The sequence below is a fragment of the Theropithecus gelada genome, chromosome 1, assembly GCF_003255815.1.
Source record: "Theropithecus gelada isolate Dixy chromosome 1, Tgel_1.0, whole genome shotgun sequence".
NCBI lineage: Eukaryota > Metazoa > Chordata > Mammalia > Primates > Cercopithecidae > Theropithecus > Theropithecus gelada.
This window is the reverse complement of record NC_037668.1, coordinates 214,013,792-214,028,614: the sequence shown is the minus strand read 5'-3', so window position 1 is coordinate 214,028,614 and position 14,823 is coordinate 214,013,792. Positions and strand designations below refer to the sequence as shown.

Sequence of the window (14,823 nt, the reverse complement as noted above, 5' to 3'; positions counted from 1 at the left end):
CACACTCTGGTCTGGGATCAAGTCCTGCCAATTACAGCTCCTCTGTATCTGTGGAAACCACCCCTCCTCCTTAACTCTATTTTCAGCATTTAGTTCTATACTTTATCTTACATAGATAAATGCAAACATTTCTGATGGGTCTGCCAAACTCTAGCCCAGTGGTTCTCAAAGTGTGTTCCTTGGACAAATGAGAACCACCATCACCTGGGAAGTTATCAAAAATCCAAGAAAAAGTTAGAGGGGAGTTTCAAGACGGCTGACTAGAGGCACCTGGTACCCACCTCCTCCACAAACAAGAACTGAAATAGTGAGTAGGTAATCACAGGTCAAACAGATCACATAAGAGAGAACACTGGAATTCAAAAACTAAGTGACAGGAAACATGGGAGGCGAAGAAGAAGAGGGAAGTGGGGCAGTCTGCTCAGCCAGGACCAGCTGGGAGCCTAGAGAGGCTCCCGAATGCGATAAAGGTTCTCCAGGCTCCCTCACGTAGTAGTCAGTGACCCCAGCAGCCCACATTTCCACCACAGACTCCTGCAATCGTAGCCACGGGAGAACCCCATGATCCGCACAGGCCCTGAGGCTAACACAGGGAGCCACCCGGAGACCAGGAAGCAGCACACCTCCAGAGAGGCAGTGCACTGAGTTCCACTCACCCGCTGTGTCATAAGCAGTTACAGGAAGGCACTATTTTGAAATGCCAGCCCCACCAGACTGCATCCTGCCCTGGGGCCCAATAGCCCCTGCATCGCCACATCCCTGAGGCTCCCCTGATATCCTCAACTGCAGCCAGGGCCAAAGCACAAGCCTTTGCCAATGACCCTGCTACCCCTAGTATAAAGGCCTTTGTGCATTTAAGAGCACCCTGAAGATGGGGTACCCCACTTGCGGCTGCCATACAGAGCCATAGCACATGCTCCCCCAGTTAGCTGTTTACAACTGTGGCCATAGTAACTCCACCCTCCCCAGCAGGGCCTCAGGGCCACCACGCAGTTGCTGCCACCCTCACCCAGCCATTCTGCCAGGGTGGGGTGTGGGGGACCTGGGGTCCATCTCTATCCTGCTTACCACAGCCAGCACCCACATGTACCACCTAGGGGCCAGAGAACAGGGCCACTTAACCAAGTTAAAACAGTTAAAACCCACCCACTCCCCCAGTGCCCAAGCACACCATCCAGAGGCTTGGGAATGGCCCTGCCCCATTCATGCCCACTGGCACCTGAGCACTCCTTCTGGGGGCCTGAGGACAAACTCGCCCATCCTACTGCAAACACCACAACTAGCACTCACCCACCCACACCATCCACTCACCCATGCCACCTGCAAGCCTTGAGACTGCCCTGCGTGGCCTGTCACAGCCACTGCCAATAGCAGTGCAAACCACTTGGGAGCCTAAGCGTTGTCTCATCACTGCTCCTGCTGCCCCCAGCACCATGCCCACTGCCTAGGAGCCCAAGGACCCTCCCAGCCACCCAGCCCACTTCTTCACTGCTGGCACCCAAGCAAGCCACCTGGAGGTCCAATTGGCCTGACTGAACCTGCTAATATCAGGGCCAGCATACATGACCCTACGACCAAAGCACAGGCGTGCCCAGCCTGCCACTGCCACCTCAAGCACCTGCCAATGATTGAGGACTGGCCCACCTAGCATCCTCATCCCCAGCAAACTTACCACAACCTCCACTAACAACCACACCCTAAGCCTCTGAGGAAATTACAAGCACTACTGATACTTACGGAAGAAAAAATCATACAGAGACTACACTGCTGTATTCACCCAGAATCAAAGGCAAAATGCTACATCAAACCAACACCACAGATACATCTTCAGGAAAAAGTCCTCCCCTATAAAAGTAAATTCAAAAAAGTTGGAATAAGTGACTGTTACACCAGATGCACAGATATCAATGTAAATATACAATAAACATAATAAAACAAGGAGATATTACACCTCCAAAGGAACATAGTAATTCTCCAGCAATGAATTCAAATGAAAAAGACATTCATGAAGTTCCAGAAAAAGAATTCAAAATAATGATATTAAAGAATCTCAGTGATATGCAAGACAACTCATATAAACAATACAAAGAAATTAGAAAACCAATTCAGGATATGAATGACAAATTTATCAAAAAGGTAGATCTCATAAAAAAGAACCAAACAGAAATTCCGGGATGGAAGAATTCATTGAATAAAATACAAAACACATTCAAAAGCTTCAACAATAAACTAGATTAAGCAGAAGAAAGAATTTTATAACTTGAAGACAGGTCTTCTGAAATAACCTAGTCAGACAAAAGTAAAGAATAAAGAATAAAAAAGAACGAACAGGCCAGGCGTGGTGGCTCTCATCTGTAATCCCAGCACTTTGGGAGGCTGAAATAAGTAGATAACAAGGTCAGGAGATTGAGATCATCCTGGCCAACACGGTGAAACCCCGTCTCTACTTAAAAAAAAAAAAATACAAAAATTAGCTGGGCCTGGTGGTGTGTGCCTGTAATCCCAGCTATTCGGGAGGCTGAGGCAGGAGAATCGCTTGAACCAGGGAGTCAGAAATTGCAATGAGGCAAGATTGCATCACTGAACTCCAGCCTGGCAACAGAGTGAGACTCTGTCTCAAAAAAAAAAAAAAGAGTGAACAAAGACTACATCACACATGGGACGCCATAGAGCAAACAAATATTTCAATTTTCAGTGTCCCAGAAGATGAAGAATAAATGAAAGGGATCAAAAACCTACTTAATGAAATAAGAGCTAAAATAATTCCCAAGTCTAGTAAGAGATTTAGACATACAGATACAGGAAGGTCAGAAATCCCCAAATAGATACAGTTCAAAAAGATCTTCTCTGTGGCACATTAGAGTCAAACTGTCAAAAGTCACAGGCAAAGAACAAATTCTAAAAATAGCAAGAGATAAGCATCTAGTCACTTATAATAGAAACCCCCCGTAAGAATAACAGCTGATTTCTTAGCAAAAACCTTACTTGCCAGGAGAGAATTAAATGATATATTCAAAGAGCTGGAAAAAAAAAAAAAAAAAAAACCTGCCAGCCAAGGATACTCTTCCCAACAAAGTTACCCTTCATTGATGGAGAAATACAGTCTTTCTTATTTATTTATTTATTTATTTATTTATTATTATACTTTAAGTTCTAGGGTACATGTGCATAACGTGCAGGTTTGTTACATATGTATACTTGTGCCATGTTGCTGTGCTGCACCCATCAACTCGTCAGCACCCATCAACTCGTCATTTACATCAGGTATAACTCCCAGTGCAAACCCTCCCCCCTCCCCCCTCCCCATAATAGGCCCCGGTGTGTGATGTTCCCTTTCCTAAGTCCAAGTGATCTCATTGTTCAGTTCCCACCTATGAGTGAGAACATGCGGTGTTTGGTTTTCTGTTCTTGTGATAGTTTGCTAAGAATGATGGTTTCCAGCTGCATCCATGTCCCTACAAAGGACACAAACTCATCCTTTTTTATGGCTGCATAGTATTCCATGGTGTATATGTGCCACATTTTCTTAATCCAGTCTGTCACTGATGGACATTTGGGTTGATTCCAAGTCTTTGCTCTTGTGAATAGTGCCGCAATAAACACACGTGTGCATGTGTGAAATACAGTCTTTCCTAGACAAGCAAAAGTTGAAGGTACTAATCACCAAAAGACTGGGCCTACAATAAAAGCTTATGGAAGTGCTATACCTGCAAGCAAAAAAATGATATCTACCATCATGAAAGCATGCAAAAGTATAAAATCCACTGGTAGAGCAAACGCACAAATAAGGAAGAGGAAGGATCCAAATGTTGCCAATATAGGAAACCACAAAATCACAATGATGAACAATAAGAGAAAAAGAAAGGAACAAAGGATATACAAAGCAATCAGAAATCAGTTAAGGAGGCCGGAAACAGTGGCTCACACCTCTAATCCTGGTACTTTGGGAGGGTAAGGCAGGCGGATCACCTGAGGTCAGGAATTTGAGACTAACCTGGCCGACATGGTGAAATCCCATCTCTACTAAAAATACAAAAATTAGCCAGGTAAGATGGCAGGCACCTGTAATCCCAGCTACTTGGAAGGCTGAGGCAGGATAATTGCTTGAACCCCAAAGGCGGAGATTGCACTGAGCCGAGACAGTGTCACTGCACTCCAGCCTGGGCAACAGAGTAAAACTCCATCTCAATAAATAAATAAATAAATATATAAATAAATATATAAATGAATGAAATAAAAAATAAAAAAAGAAATCAATTAAGGAAATGACCTGAATTTGCCCTTACATATCAATAATAATCTTGAATGTAAACAGATTAAATTTTCCACTTATAAAGAAGATGATAACATGATAAAAGTTTCAGTTCAGCAAGAGGATGTATGTACCCAACAACAGAGTACACAGATATATAAAACATATTATTAGATCTAAAGGGAGAGACAGACTCAAATACAATAGTAGAAGACATCAACATTACACTCTCAGCAATAGTAGGATCATCTAGACAGAAAATTAACAAAGAAACCTAGGATATAAACTGTACTTTAGACCAAATGGACCTAACAGACATTTACAGAACACTGCATTCAACAGCTATAGAATACACATTCTTCTCATCATCACATGGAACATTCTCCAGAATAGATAATGTGTTAGGACACAAAAATATCAACAAATTTTAAATATCGAAATCATACCAAGTATCTTCTTAGATATTAATGAAGTAAAAGTAGAAATCAGCAACAAGAGGAACTTTAGAAACAGCACAAATACATGGAAATTCAACAACACGCTCCTCAATGACTACTGAGTCAAGGAAGAAATTAAGGAAGAAATAAAAAAAGTTCCTAGAAACAAATGAAATTGGAAACACAAAACACCAAAACCTAAGAGATACAACAAAAGTAGTACTAAGAGGGAAGCTTAAAAAAATAAATGCCTACATCAAAAAAAGTAGAAAGATCTCAAATAAGCAATCTAACAATGTATATCAAGCAACTAGAAAAGCAAGAACAAAATCAGTAGGAAGAAATAAGTAATGAAGATTAGAACAGAACTAAACAAAATAAAGACTTAAAAAAAACCCACAAAGAATCAACAAAATAAAAAGTTAGTTTTATGAAAAGATAAACAAAATTGATGAACTGCTAGCTAGACTAACCAAGAAAAAGAGAGAGAAGACCCAAATAAACAAAATCAGAAATTAAAAATGAGACATTACAACTGATACCACAGAAATACAAAAGATCATCAGAGACTATTATGAACAACTATACAATAATATACTGGAAAATCTAGAGGAAATGAATAAATTCCTGGACACATACAATCTACTGAGATTGAATCAAGAAGAAATGGAAAACCAGAACAGACTAACAATGAGCTGTGAGATTGAATCAGTAATAAAAAGTCTCCCAACAAAGAAAAGTCCAGGAATAGATGGTGTCACTTTCAAATTCTACCAAATGTACAAAGAACACTAATTTTCCTCAAACTCTTCTGCCCCGCAAAAAAACAATAGAAGGGAATGCTCCCTAATTTATTCCACAAGGTCAGCATTACCCTGATACCAAAACCAGATAAGAATACAACAAAAAAAGAAAACTACAGTCCAATATCCTGATGAACAGTGATGCAAAAATCCTTAACAAAATACTAACAAGTTAAGTTCAACAGCACATCCAAAAAAAAAAAAAATACCATAATCAGTGAGATTTATCATCCCAGGGATGCAAAAATGGTTGTACATATGCAAATCAATAAATGTGATTTATCAAATCAAGAGAGTGAAAAACAAAAGCCATATGATCATCTCAATGGACACAGAAAAAGCAGATGATAAAATTCAACATCCCTTCATGATAAAAATTCTCAATAATCTAGGTATAGTAGGAACATATGTCAACTTAATAAAGGCATATATGACAAACCCACAGCTAACATCATACTGAATGGGGAAACGCTGAAAGCCTTTCCTCTAATAATTGGAACAAGACAAGGATGCTCACTTTCACCGCTCCTAGTTAACATAGTGCTAGAATTCCTAGCCAGCGAAATCAGGCAAGAGAAAGAAATAAAAGGATTCCAAATTGAAAGACAGGAAGTCAAACTGTTTCTCTTTACAAATGACATAAGCTTATATCTAGAAAATATAAGATGCCACAAAAAAACCCATTAGTTCTGATGAAACTCAGTAAAGTTGCAGTATACAAAATCAACATACAAAAATCACTAGTGTTTCTACAGAACAATAATGAACTAGCTGAGAAAGAAATGAAGGCAATCCAATCTCAAATAGCTACAAAAATAAATAACTTATGAATACATTTAACCAAGAATGTAGAAGACCTCTGTAAGAAAAACTACAACACACTGATGAAAGAAATTGAAGAGGACAGAAACAAATGAATAGACATCCAATGCTCATGGACAGGAAGAATATTGTTGAAATGACCCTACTCCCCAAAACAATCTCCAGATCCAATGCAATCCTTATCAAAACAATGACATTTTTTCACAGAAATACAAAAGCAACCCTAAAATTCTTATAGAGCCAAAAACAAGCCTGAATAGACAAAGCAATCCTGAGCAAAATGAATCAACAAACAAAGCTGGAGGAATCACACTACCTGACCTCAAAATATATTACAAGGTTACAGTCATCAAAACTGCATGGTATTGGTATAAAAACAGACACATAGACCAATGGAAAATCATAGAGAACCCAGACATAAATCCACATATTTACAGGCAACTGATTTTCAACAAAGACACCAAGAACATACAAGAGGGAAAAGACATCCTCTTCAATAAATGGTGCTAGAAAAATTGGATACCTATATGCAGAACAATGAAACTTGACCCTTATGTCTCACCATACACAAAATCAGTGCAAGATGGATTAATAAGTTAAAGGCAAGACTCGAAACTATAAATCTACTCGAAGTAAACAGGGGGAAAATAACTTCAGGAAATTGGTCTAGACAAAGATTTTATGGTTAAGACCTCAAAAGCACAGACAACTAAAACAAAAATAGACAAATGGGACTATTTTGAGCTAAAAAGCTTCTGGATAGCAAAAAAAATCAACATAGCAAAGACATAGCCTGTTTAATGGGAGAAAATATTTGCAAACTATTCCTTCAACATGGGACTAATATCCATATACAAGGAACTCAAACAACTCAACAGTACATAAATGAATAAATAAATAATTCACGTCCTTTGCCCACTTTTTAATGAGGACATGAATAGACATTTCTCAAAAGACAACATACGAATGGCCAACAGGTATATGAAAAAAACTGCTCAACGTCACTAATCATCAGGATAATGCAAATCAAAACCACAATGAGATAATATCTTACCCAGTTAGAATGACTATTATTTTAAAAAAATTGATTCTGGCAAGGATGTGAATAAAAGGGGATTTCAATTAGTACAGTCACTATAGAAAACAATATGGAAATATTTCAAAAAACTAAAAATAGAACTACCATATGATCCAGCAATCCCACTCCTGGGTATGTATCCAAAGGAAAATAAATATTAAAAGGATATCTTCACCCTACGTTTACTGCAGTACTGTTCACAATAGCAAAGATATGAAATCAACCTAAGTGTCCATCAATGGACAAATAAAGAAAGTATTTTTAAATCTATATAACATGTTTTAATATATACATATAATATATAAAACATATACATACATACACAACAGAATATTATCCAGGCATAAAAAAAGAATAAAATCATGTCATTTGCAGCAACATGGATAGAACAGGAGGTCACTACCTTAAGTGAGATAAGCCAGGTAAAGAAAGACAAATATCGCATACTCTCACTCATATGTGGGAGTTAAAAATGTTAATCTCATGGAGGTAGAAAGTAGAACAAAAGATACCAGAGGCTGGGTGGGGTGTGTGGTGGAGGGGGAGGTGATGAGGACAGATTGATTAACGGGTACGAGCATTAGATAGAAGAAATACGTTCTGATGTCAGATAGAGGAGGGTGAGCATAGTTACCAACAATGTATTATATATTACAAAATAGCTAGAAGAAAGGACTTGAAATGTTCCTCACTCACAGGAATGATATATGCTCAAAGTGATGGATACTAAATATCCAGACTTCATCACCACACATTCCATGCATGTAACGTCATAAATATGTATAAATAATGATGTATCGTAAATATGTATAAATATGATGTATCAATAATAAACATTAAAAATGCAAGTGCTCAGGCCCTATCACAAACCTACTAATCAGAACATGAGAGTAGGAACCATCACTCTGAATTTTAAAAGCCTTCCAAGTAATTCTAAAGCCACCCATTGCATTTCATCCCTTCCTGTCCATTCTCCAAATTGATATCCAAGTACCCTCTCTAAAAATGCTGATATCTGCATGTTGCTTTTTAATCATAGGTTTTAAACACAATTGGCTCATGTTTAAGGGTTAGTCCTTTAAAAAGTCTTACAGAATCTTTCACATATCATACCTGGAATTTGCCTTTTTTTTTTTTTTTTCTGAGATGGAGTTTTGCTCTTGTTGCCCAGGCTGGAGTGCAATGGCACGATCTCGGCTCACTGCAATCTCCACCTCCCACGTTCAAGTGATTCTCCTGCCTCAGCCTCCCGAGTAGCTGAGGTTACAGGCATGCGGGACCATGCCTGGCCAATTTTGTATTTATAGCAGAGATGGAGTTTCTCCATGTTGGTCAGGCTAGTCTCAAACTCCCAACCTCGGGTGATCCACCTGCCTTGGCCTCCCAAACTGCTGGGATTACAGGCTTCAGCCACCACTCCTGGCCTGCTTTTTCTATCATAATTCAAACGCACTTGATTACAACTGGATTTTACATTTAAATGCCTAAGATGTTACATAGGAACAATAATCATCTACCACCTTCCAGAAGGCAGACATTCAGAAGAGGATAGATGTCTAAAAGGATGGATTCCACAGTGTCTTTAAGTAACCCAACCTTTGTATTATGAACCAGTGCTATGATCTGGCCTTTTTTTCCAACACCTTGGAAAAGAAGAACCTAGGGTTAGAACATTCTTAGAATTCAGTGACCACAATGCAATGAAGAGGAGAGTAGTCTCTTCTAAGATGATCTCAGAACTTAGGCAAAAAGCAGAAAATGCAGAATGAACACATTTGAAATCTATAAAATTAGAACTTACAATCAGAAAAAAGAATTATCTTGAATCTGCTTTAACGTCATATCTCTTCATAATTCTCTTAATAAAGTTATCATCTTAGGCTTCCCTAGAAGGCAGGACTGTGTAGAGATTATGAACATGGTCTCTCTAAAACAAAGCAGTATTTCTCAAACTTAACGTGTGCTTGAATCATCTGGGATCCTCTAAAACGAAGATTCTGATCCCTAAGTCTAGGTGGGACTGAGGTTCTTTGTTTCTAACAAGCTTTCAGGTGATGCCATTTCTTCTGGTGCACAGATTGTGGAGGTTCTCCTGCTTCATCACCACACATTCCATTCATGTAACATCATAAATATGTATAAATATGATGTATCAATAATAGACATTAAAAATGCAAGTTCTCAGGCCCTATCACAAACCTACTAATCAGAACGTGAGAGTAGGAACCATCACTCTGAATTTTAAAAGCCTTCCAAGTAATTCTAAAGCCACCCATTGCATCTCATCCCTTCCTGTTCATTCTCCAAACTGATATCCAAGTACCCTCTCTAAAAATGCTTTCTAACGTATTTGAGAAAAGCTACTCCAACATCCTAAAGCCTCAGTTACCTCCCCTAGAAAAATGATTAAAACAGTATCAACTTCCAAAGACTGTAGTGGATATTCAGTGAAGCACTCTTAGTGGCATGGTTATAGCTGATTGCAGCCTCTAACTCCCAAGCTCAAGTGATCCCTCGCACCTCAGCCTCCTAAGTGGCTGGGATTACAGCCATGTTCCACAACACCTACTTTTATTCCTACTTTTATCCAGGGATAGCCATATGACTAAGTTATGGATAACAGAATGCAGGCAGCAATAAAAGCACAGCCTTCAAAAGGCTGGCTGGCCCTCTACTTTCGTTCTTTCTTTTTTTTTTTTTTTGAGCGAGAGAGGGAGTCTTGCTCTGTCACCCAGGCTGGAGTACAATGGCTTGATCTTAGCTCACTGCAACCTCTGCCTCCTGGGTTCACGCGATTCTCCTGCCTCAGCCTCCTGAGTAGCTGGGATTACAGGCGGTGCCACCACGCCTGGCTAATTTTTTGTATTTTTAGTAGAGACGGGGTTTCACCATGTTAGCCAGGGTGGCCTCGATCTCCTGACTTCGTGATCCACCCGCCTCGGCCTCCCCAAGTGCTGGGATTACAGGCGTGAGCCACTGCGCCTGGCCGGCCCTCTACTTTCTCTATCCTTTTCCTCTCAGGCTGAGGCAGAATTACGGAAGTGAGCCATTATCAGTCATACTACGCCCTGAGGGTGAAGCAACAGAAGGCCTGGGAATGAATCTCTGGACAGCCTGATGGAGCACAGGCACTGCACCTCCCTGGGCACTTACCTGCCTAGATTTCCCCATGAGAGAGAGAAAATTAACTTTTCATCTTTTACAAGTCACAACAGAGACAGCCAAACCAATATTTAACTAATACCCCTACTACACATCAGGCATTGTGCTAGACGGTGGGGTAAATGCACAGAAGACCAAAAAAAAAAAACAAAAAAACAAAAAACAAAACCAGACCCTTATCATCCTCTGCCTAATCAGCTCTATTTCACAACCCCTAGAGCTCAGTCAGTGACACCATGATCTCCAGTCATCAGGACGGAACCTCTGACTAACTTCCTCTGCATTTCTGGTATCCAGCCACACATCAAGTTCCACTGATGTTTCCTTGCCTTTCATTCTTCTCTTTCACGACCACCACCCCGCTGCAAGTTCTCATCACTTCCTCCCAGAGAGTACAGGCAGAGTGGGATTCTGCCTCCAGGATCTCGGTCCTGCTCTCAGCCCAGCATTCTGTACTGCCTTCATCCTGTCACTCCCCTTTAAACAGATATTTAGGGGCCCCTGATAATGTATTTCTCTTCTATTTTCTATTGTCAAAATGACAAACTCTGACTACTCACTGGACAGGAATGTTCAAGTCTCATTCCACTGTGATGCTTTTCCTGAACATCCCTCTACCTCCCACAGAACTCTTACAGGAGCTGACTTACGAGCACTTCTTTACTCTTCTGAGACTACATATACTCCTATTACAATATATACATGATAAAGTGATTTGGGGGCAATTTTCACTAAAGCATAATCACCTCTAGACACACTCTGTATCATACTGCTTACTGTAGTACTCCACATAATGACTGATATATTGTAAGCATCCAAAAATGTCTACTGAATAAGTAAACCTTGTTAAAACTGCTATGCCCAGCTTAGATGTCCCACAATAAACCTGGAAAAATGGTTAGACAACCAACCCTGGCTAGACATCAGAATCACTTAGGTACCTTCTTAAACAAAGGGTCTTGCTCTCCTTTCTGAAAAGTCAGTTTTCTCTAGAGTAGGGCCTTGGATTACATATGTTTTTAAAAATACACAGCTGATGCTGATGCAGACTTAGGAACCACTGAATACTTCCTTTGCAAAGGAAGTATTTGAATAATGGTTGAACTGTGATTGAATAATGGCTGAACATAGAAGAAAGCTCATGTGAACTATATTTATTACACAAGTAGCCAAAACCACATTTAAATAATTATTTGATCAGACAACATGGTGTTTGTTGCTAATTCAGAAGTTTAAATGTAGTACGCATTTTATATGTGTCACATGGAATACTAGCTAATTAAGATGACATCAAAGGGCTTCACATGAAATATCCAATAGAGATAATTTGAAGTTTCTTGCAATTTCTTACAAGCTAGTAAAATCTCACAATTTCTTACAAGCTAGTAAATAATTTGTACACAGTCTAAATGTAGAGTCACAACAAAAGTTTTAGTTTCCTGATTCCTAGTTAAGAGAGCAGATTGCTTTCTTCTGAAATGGCCTTGCTGAAAAGTGGACATTAATTAAAGGGACAAATGGCCAGATCCAATATGGCAAATCCTTCTCTGAATAGAAAAAGATAAGATTGCTCAATTATAGAGATTAATTAAGGTAAATTTCAAAGCAGAACCTCGGAATGTAAAAACTGTTGTTTCTCAACAGACGTTAGAGCACAAGGTGGTATATCAAGAGGTATGCAATGTACTCAAGGAATACGAGCTATCAAATGCACCCAAGAATACCCTAATGACCAGGAGAATATAAGCAAATATGAAATAGTAAAACCAAAGTGAACAGGAGACGTAAGAATAGAAGGAAAGGCAAAGAAAGAACTATTCCCAGACTCAAGATTTCCAATGATTTGATCTATATCAGAGTAGGAGATCAGTATTTCAGGATATGTCTTTGCCTAAATTAGCAGCCATGTAACTTTGGACAAGTTCCTTGGCCTCAAGATCTAAATTTTCATACGTGTAGAATACAGTTAATAATCCATATGCAATATTCCCATAATTTGAGATAAACAAATTTGGCAAAATATAAAATATTTTCAAAGCATAAAACGTCTTGCAAATGCCAGGTGCTGGTGTTTTATTTTGTAATCCAATAACTGGCAGTTATATTTATGATGTTGTAAAATCACTTGAGTTTATTCCAACAAGAGGAACAGCAAAGATAATAGAAGGCGATAAGAAATAAACATCTAAAATTAAGAAGGAGAACAATCCATACATTGGCTAACTCCTACCCCCTTGGGAATTTACAAAGTGTGATTTCTCCAAGAACTCTTTAGACATACTGTTGTTGGCTATCTCATAACTTTGATTTGGATTCAATTTTCTTTGTTTGGAAAGATAAATTCATCTCAAGATTTTTGACCCAATGAGAATCAGGAACCATGAGCCTTTTCTGAACCGTCTGATACTATTTCATGAAAACAGCAGTCATTTTAAATCTTAACTAGTCTACACTCAAAAGTGAAGAATGCTGGCATGGGATTTTGCAGAGCAAGAGGTTATCAGGGTTTTTTTTTTTTTTTGGTTTTTTTTTTTTTTTTTCTGTCTACTCTCACAACCAAGGAAGACTGCAGTCTTATTTACACTACTGTATTCTCCTACTCAGATTAATGGTAAGCCTCAGGGGAGGGTGACCGACCTCAAAGACATCCAGCAGCATTCCAAGGCACTGCGGACCACAGAAGGCATTGACACTGACCATGCCCACAAGTGGTATCTCCAGACTATCTGGTTGGCACCAGACAATCCTCTTTGCTTGGGCAGCCTAGATTTAATCTCAGAAACAAAACAGAGGTACAGTTTGCTAATTGGTGAGGTGATATTTGACACCTCTCACCGATTAAGAGTCTAGAAGCCGACTTCGATCACACATCAAGGTCTATTTAGGCACGATGTGCCTGCTTCTGAACTTGGTCCCAGATGTGTCTCTTGGCAGAGGATCAAGCTATGGCATGGGTGAAAGCGTCTTGCTTTGCTTGTCCTGCCTTTGGGTCTGAGTCAGCCTCGGAAGGAGACTGACAGCTGTGGAATTTGGTAAGGTTACCAAGAAGAGCCTCTTGTGCTCTCCCAGCCTGTCTCTGTCATTTGGTTGTCTTGATATATATTTTAGACTTAAGTTTGGAGAGCTGTGTCTCTTGGTTGTAACATCATCTGGATGTTGTTCATCAACTGAGTAGGTTGTTTCAATCTCTCCTGACACCATCTTCTTGGTTCCTGCTTTCATTCTTATTTAGTCTGTGATCCTGATACCGGTCTTCTGGTCCCATCCTTCAGGTTGTTCTAACAAACTAGAAGCAAGAATTTCAAATATGTGCAAGTAAGTCTGCAGGACATCTTCTCACCAAGTAAAAACTAGTGTCCATCTGACTTCTCCATTGTTTCTTGATAACAATATCTCCCTCGACTATCTTCTGCCATTCAATATACTACTATAAATCACTGTTAAACCAGAAATCAAGTCAGACATGGAAGATGTGTCGTTTTTAACAGAAGCAAATGCATGTTATATAAAAGCGATTTGGTAAACTCCAAGACATACGTGTTCCAGTTGATTTTAAGAAAGGCACACTACAATAAAGAGAGTGATACCTACCTAGCCTACAAGATCAGCCACACTTATGATCCAACCCAATGAATGGTTGGATTCTTCTCTTAGAATACAAGCTGTTAAAGGAGAGGAGCAGAGCCATAGCCTTTTCTAAATACAGTCAAGTTGAATGGAGTAATTAAATGTTCCAACAGCGTGACACACATAAATCACATCTGTCAAAATAATAACAACTATTATGTATTGAGTCACAGAAATGAGGGATGTTCAGCATGAAAAATTGCTGAAAGACCCAAGCCAGAGAGGCAGGCTGGGATTTCCTGTCAGCTAAGTCTGACTCCAAAGCTCACTCGTCCTCTGGTGTAGGCCCTGTGAGCCATGTGTACACACACCTCTGCCATAACACAACACTAAATACAGCACAGGAATGTGCTAACAAAAAACCAAGGGAACTTCTTAGGCTTTTTGATATTTTTCTTTAAAGGGATAAGTTTAAAAGAATTAGAAACTCAATTTCTTATTTAGATCAACTTTTCCTTTCTTAGAAAAAAGTTGAAACATTTAGGATGAACTTGACCAAAAAAAAAAAAAAAAAAAAAAATCAAGAGTTGAAAATATACCTAAGTGATTCCAGACAAACAAAATGGCATTAGGTATACATTTTATTAAAGTTTTTATTCTAGCAGACTGCATTACTTTTTTTTTTTTTTTTTTTTTTTTTTG

The 14,823-nt window shown here is 39.2% G+C and overlaps 1 protein-coding gene across 2 annotated transcripts in view; it reads right to left on the bottom strand.

Annotated features, from left to right (window-relative positions):
- FMN2 (formin 2) overlaps window positions 1-14,823 on the bottom strand; it is a 399,343-nt gene that overhangs the window by 232,193 nt on the left and 152,327 nt on the right. The window lies entirely within an intron of this gene.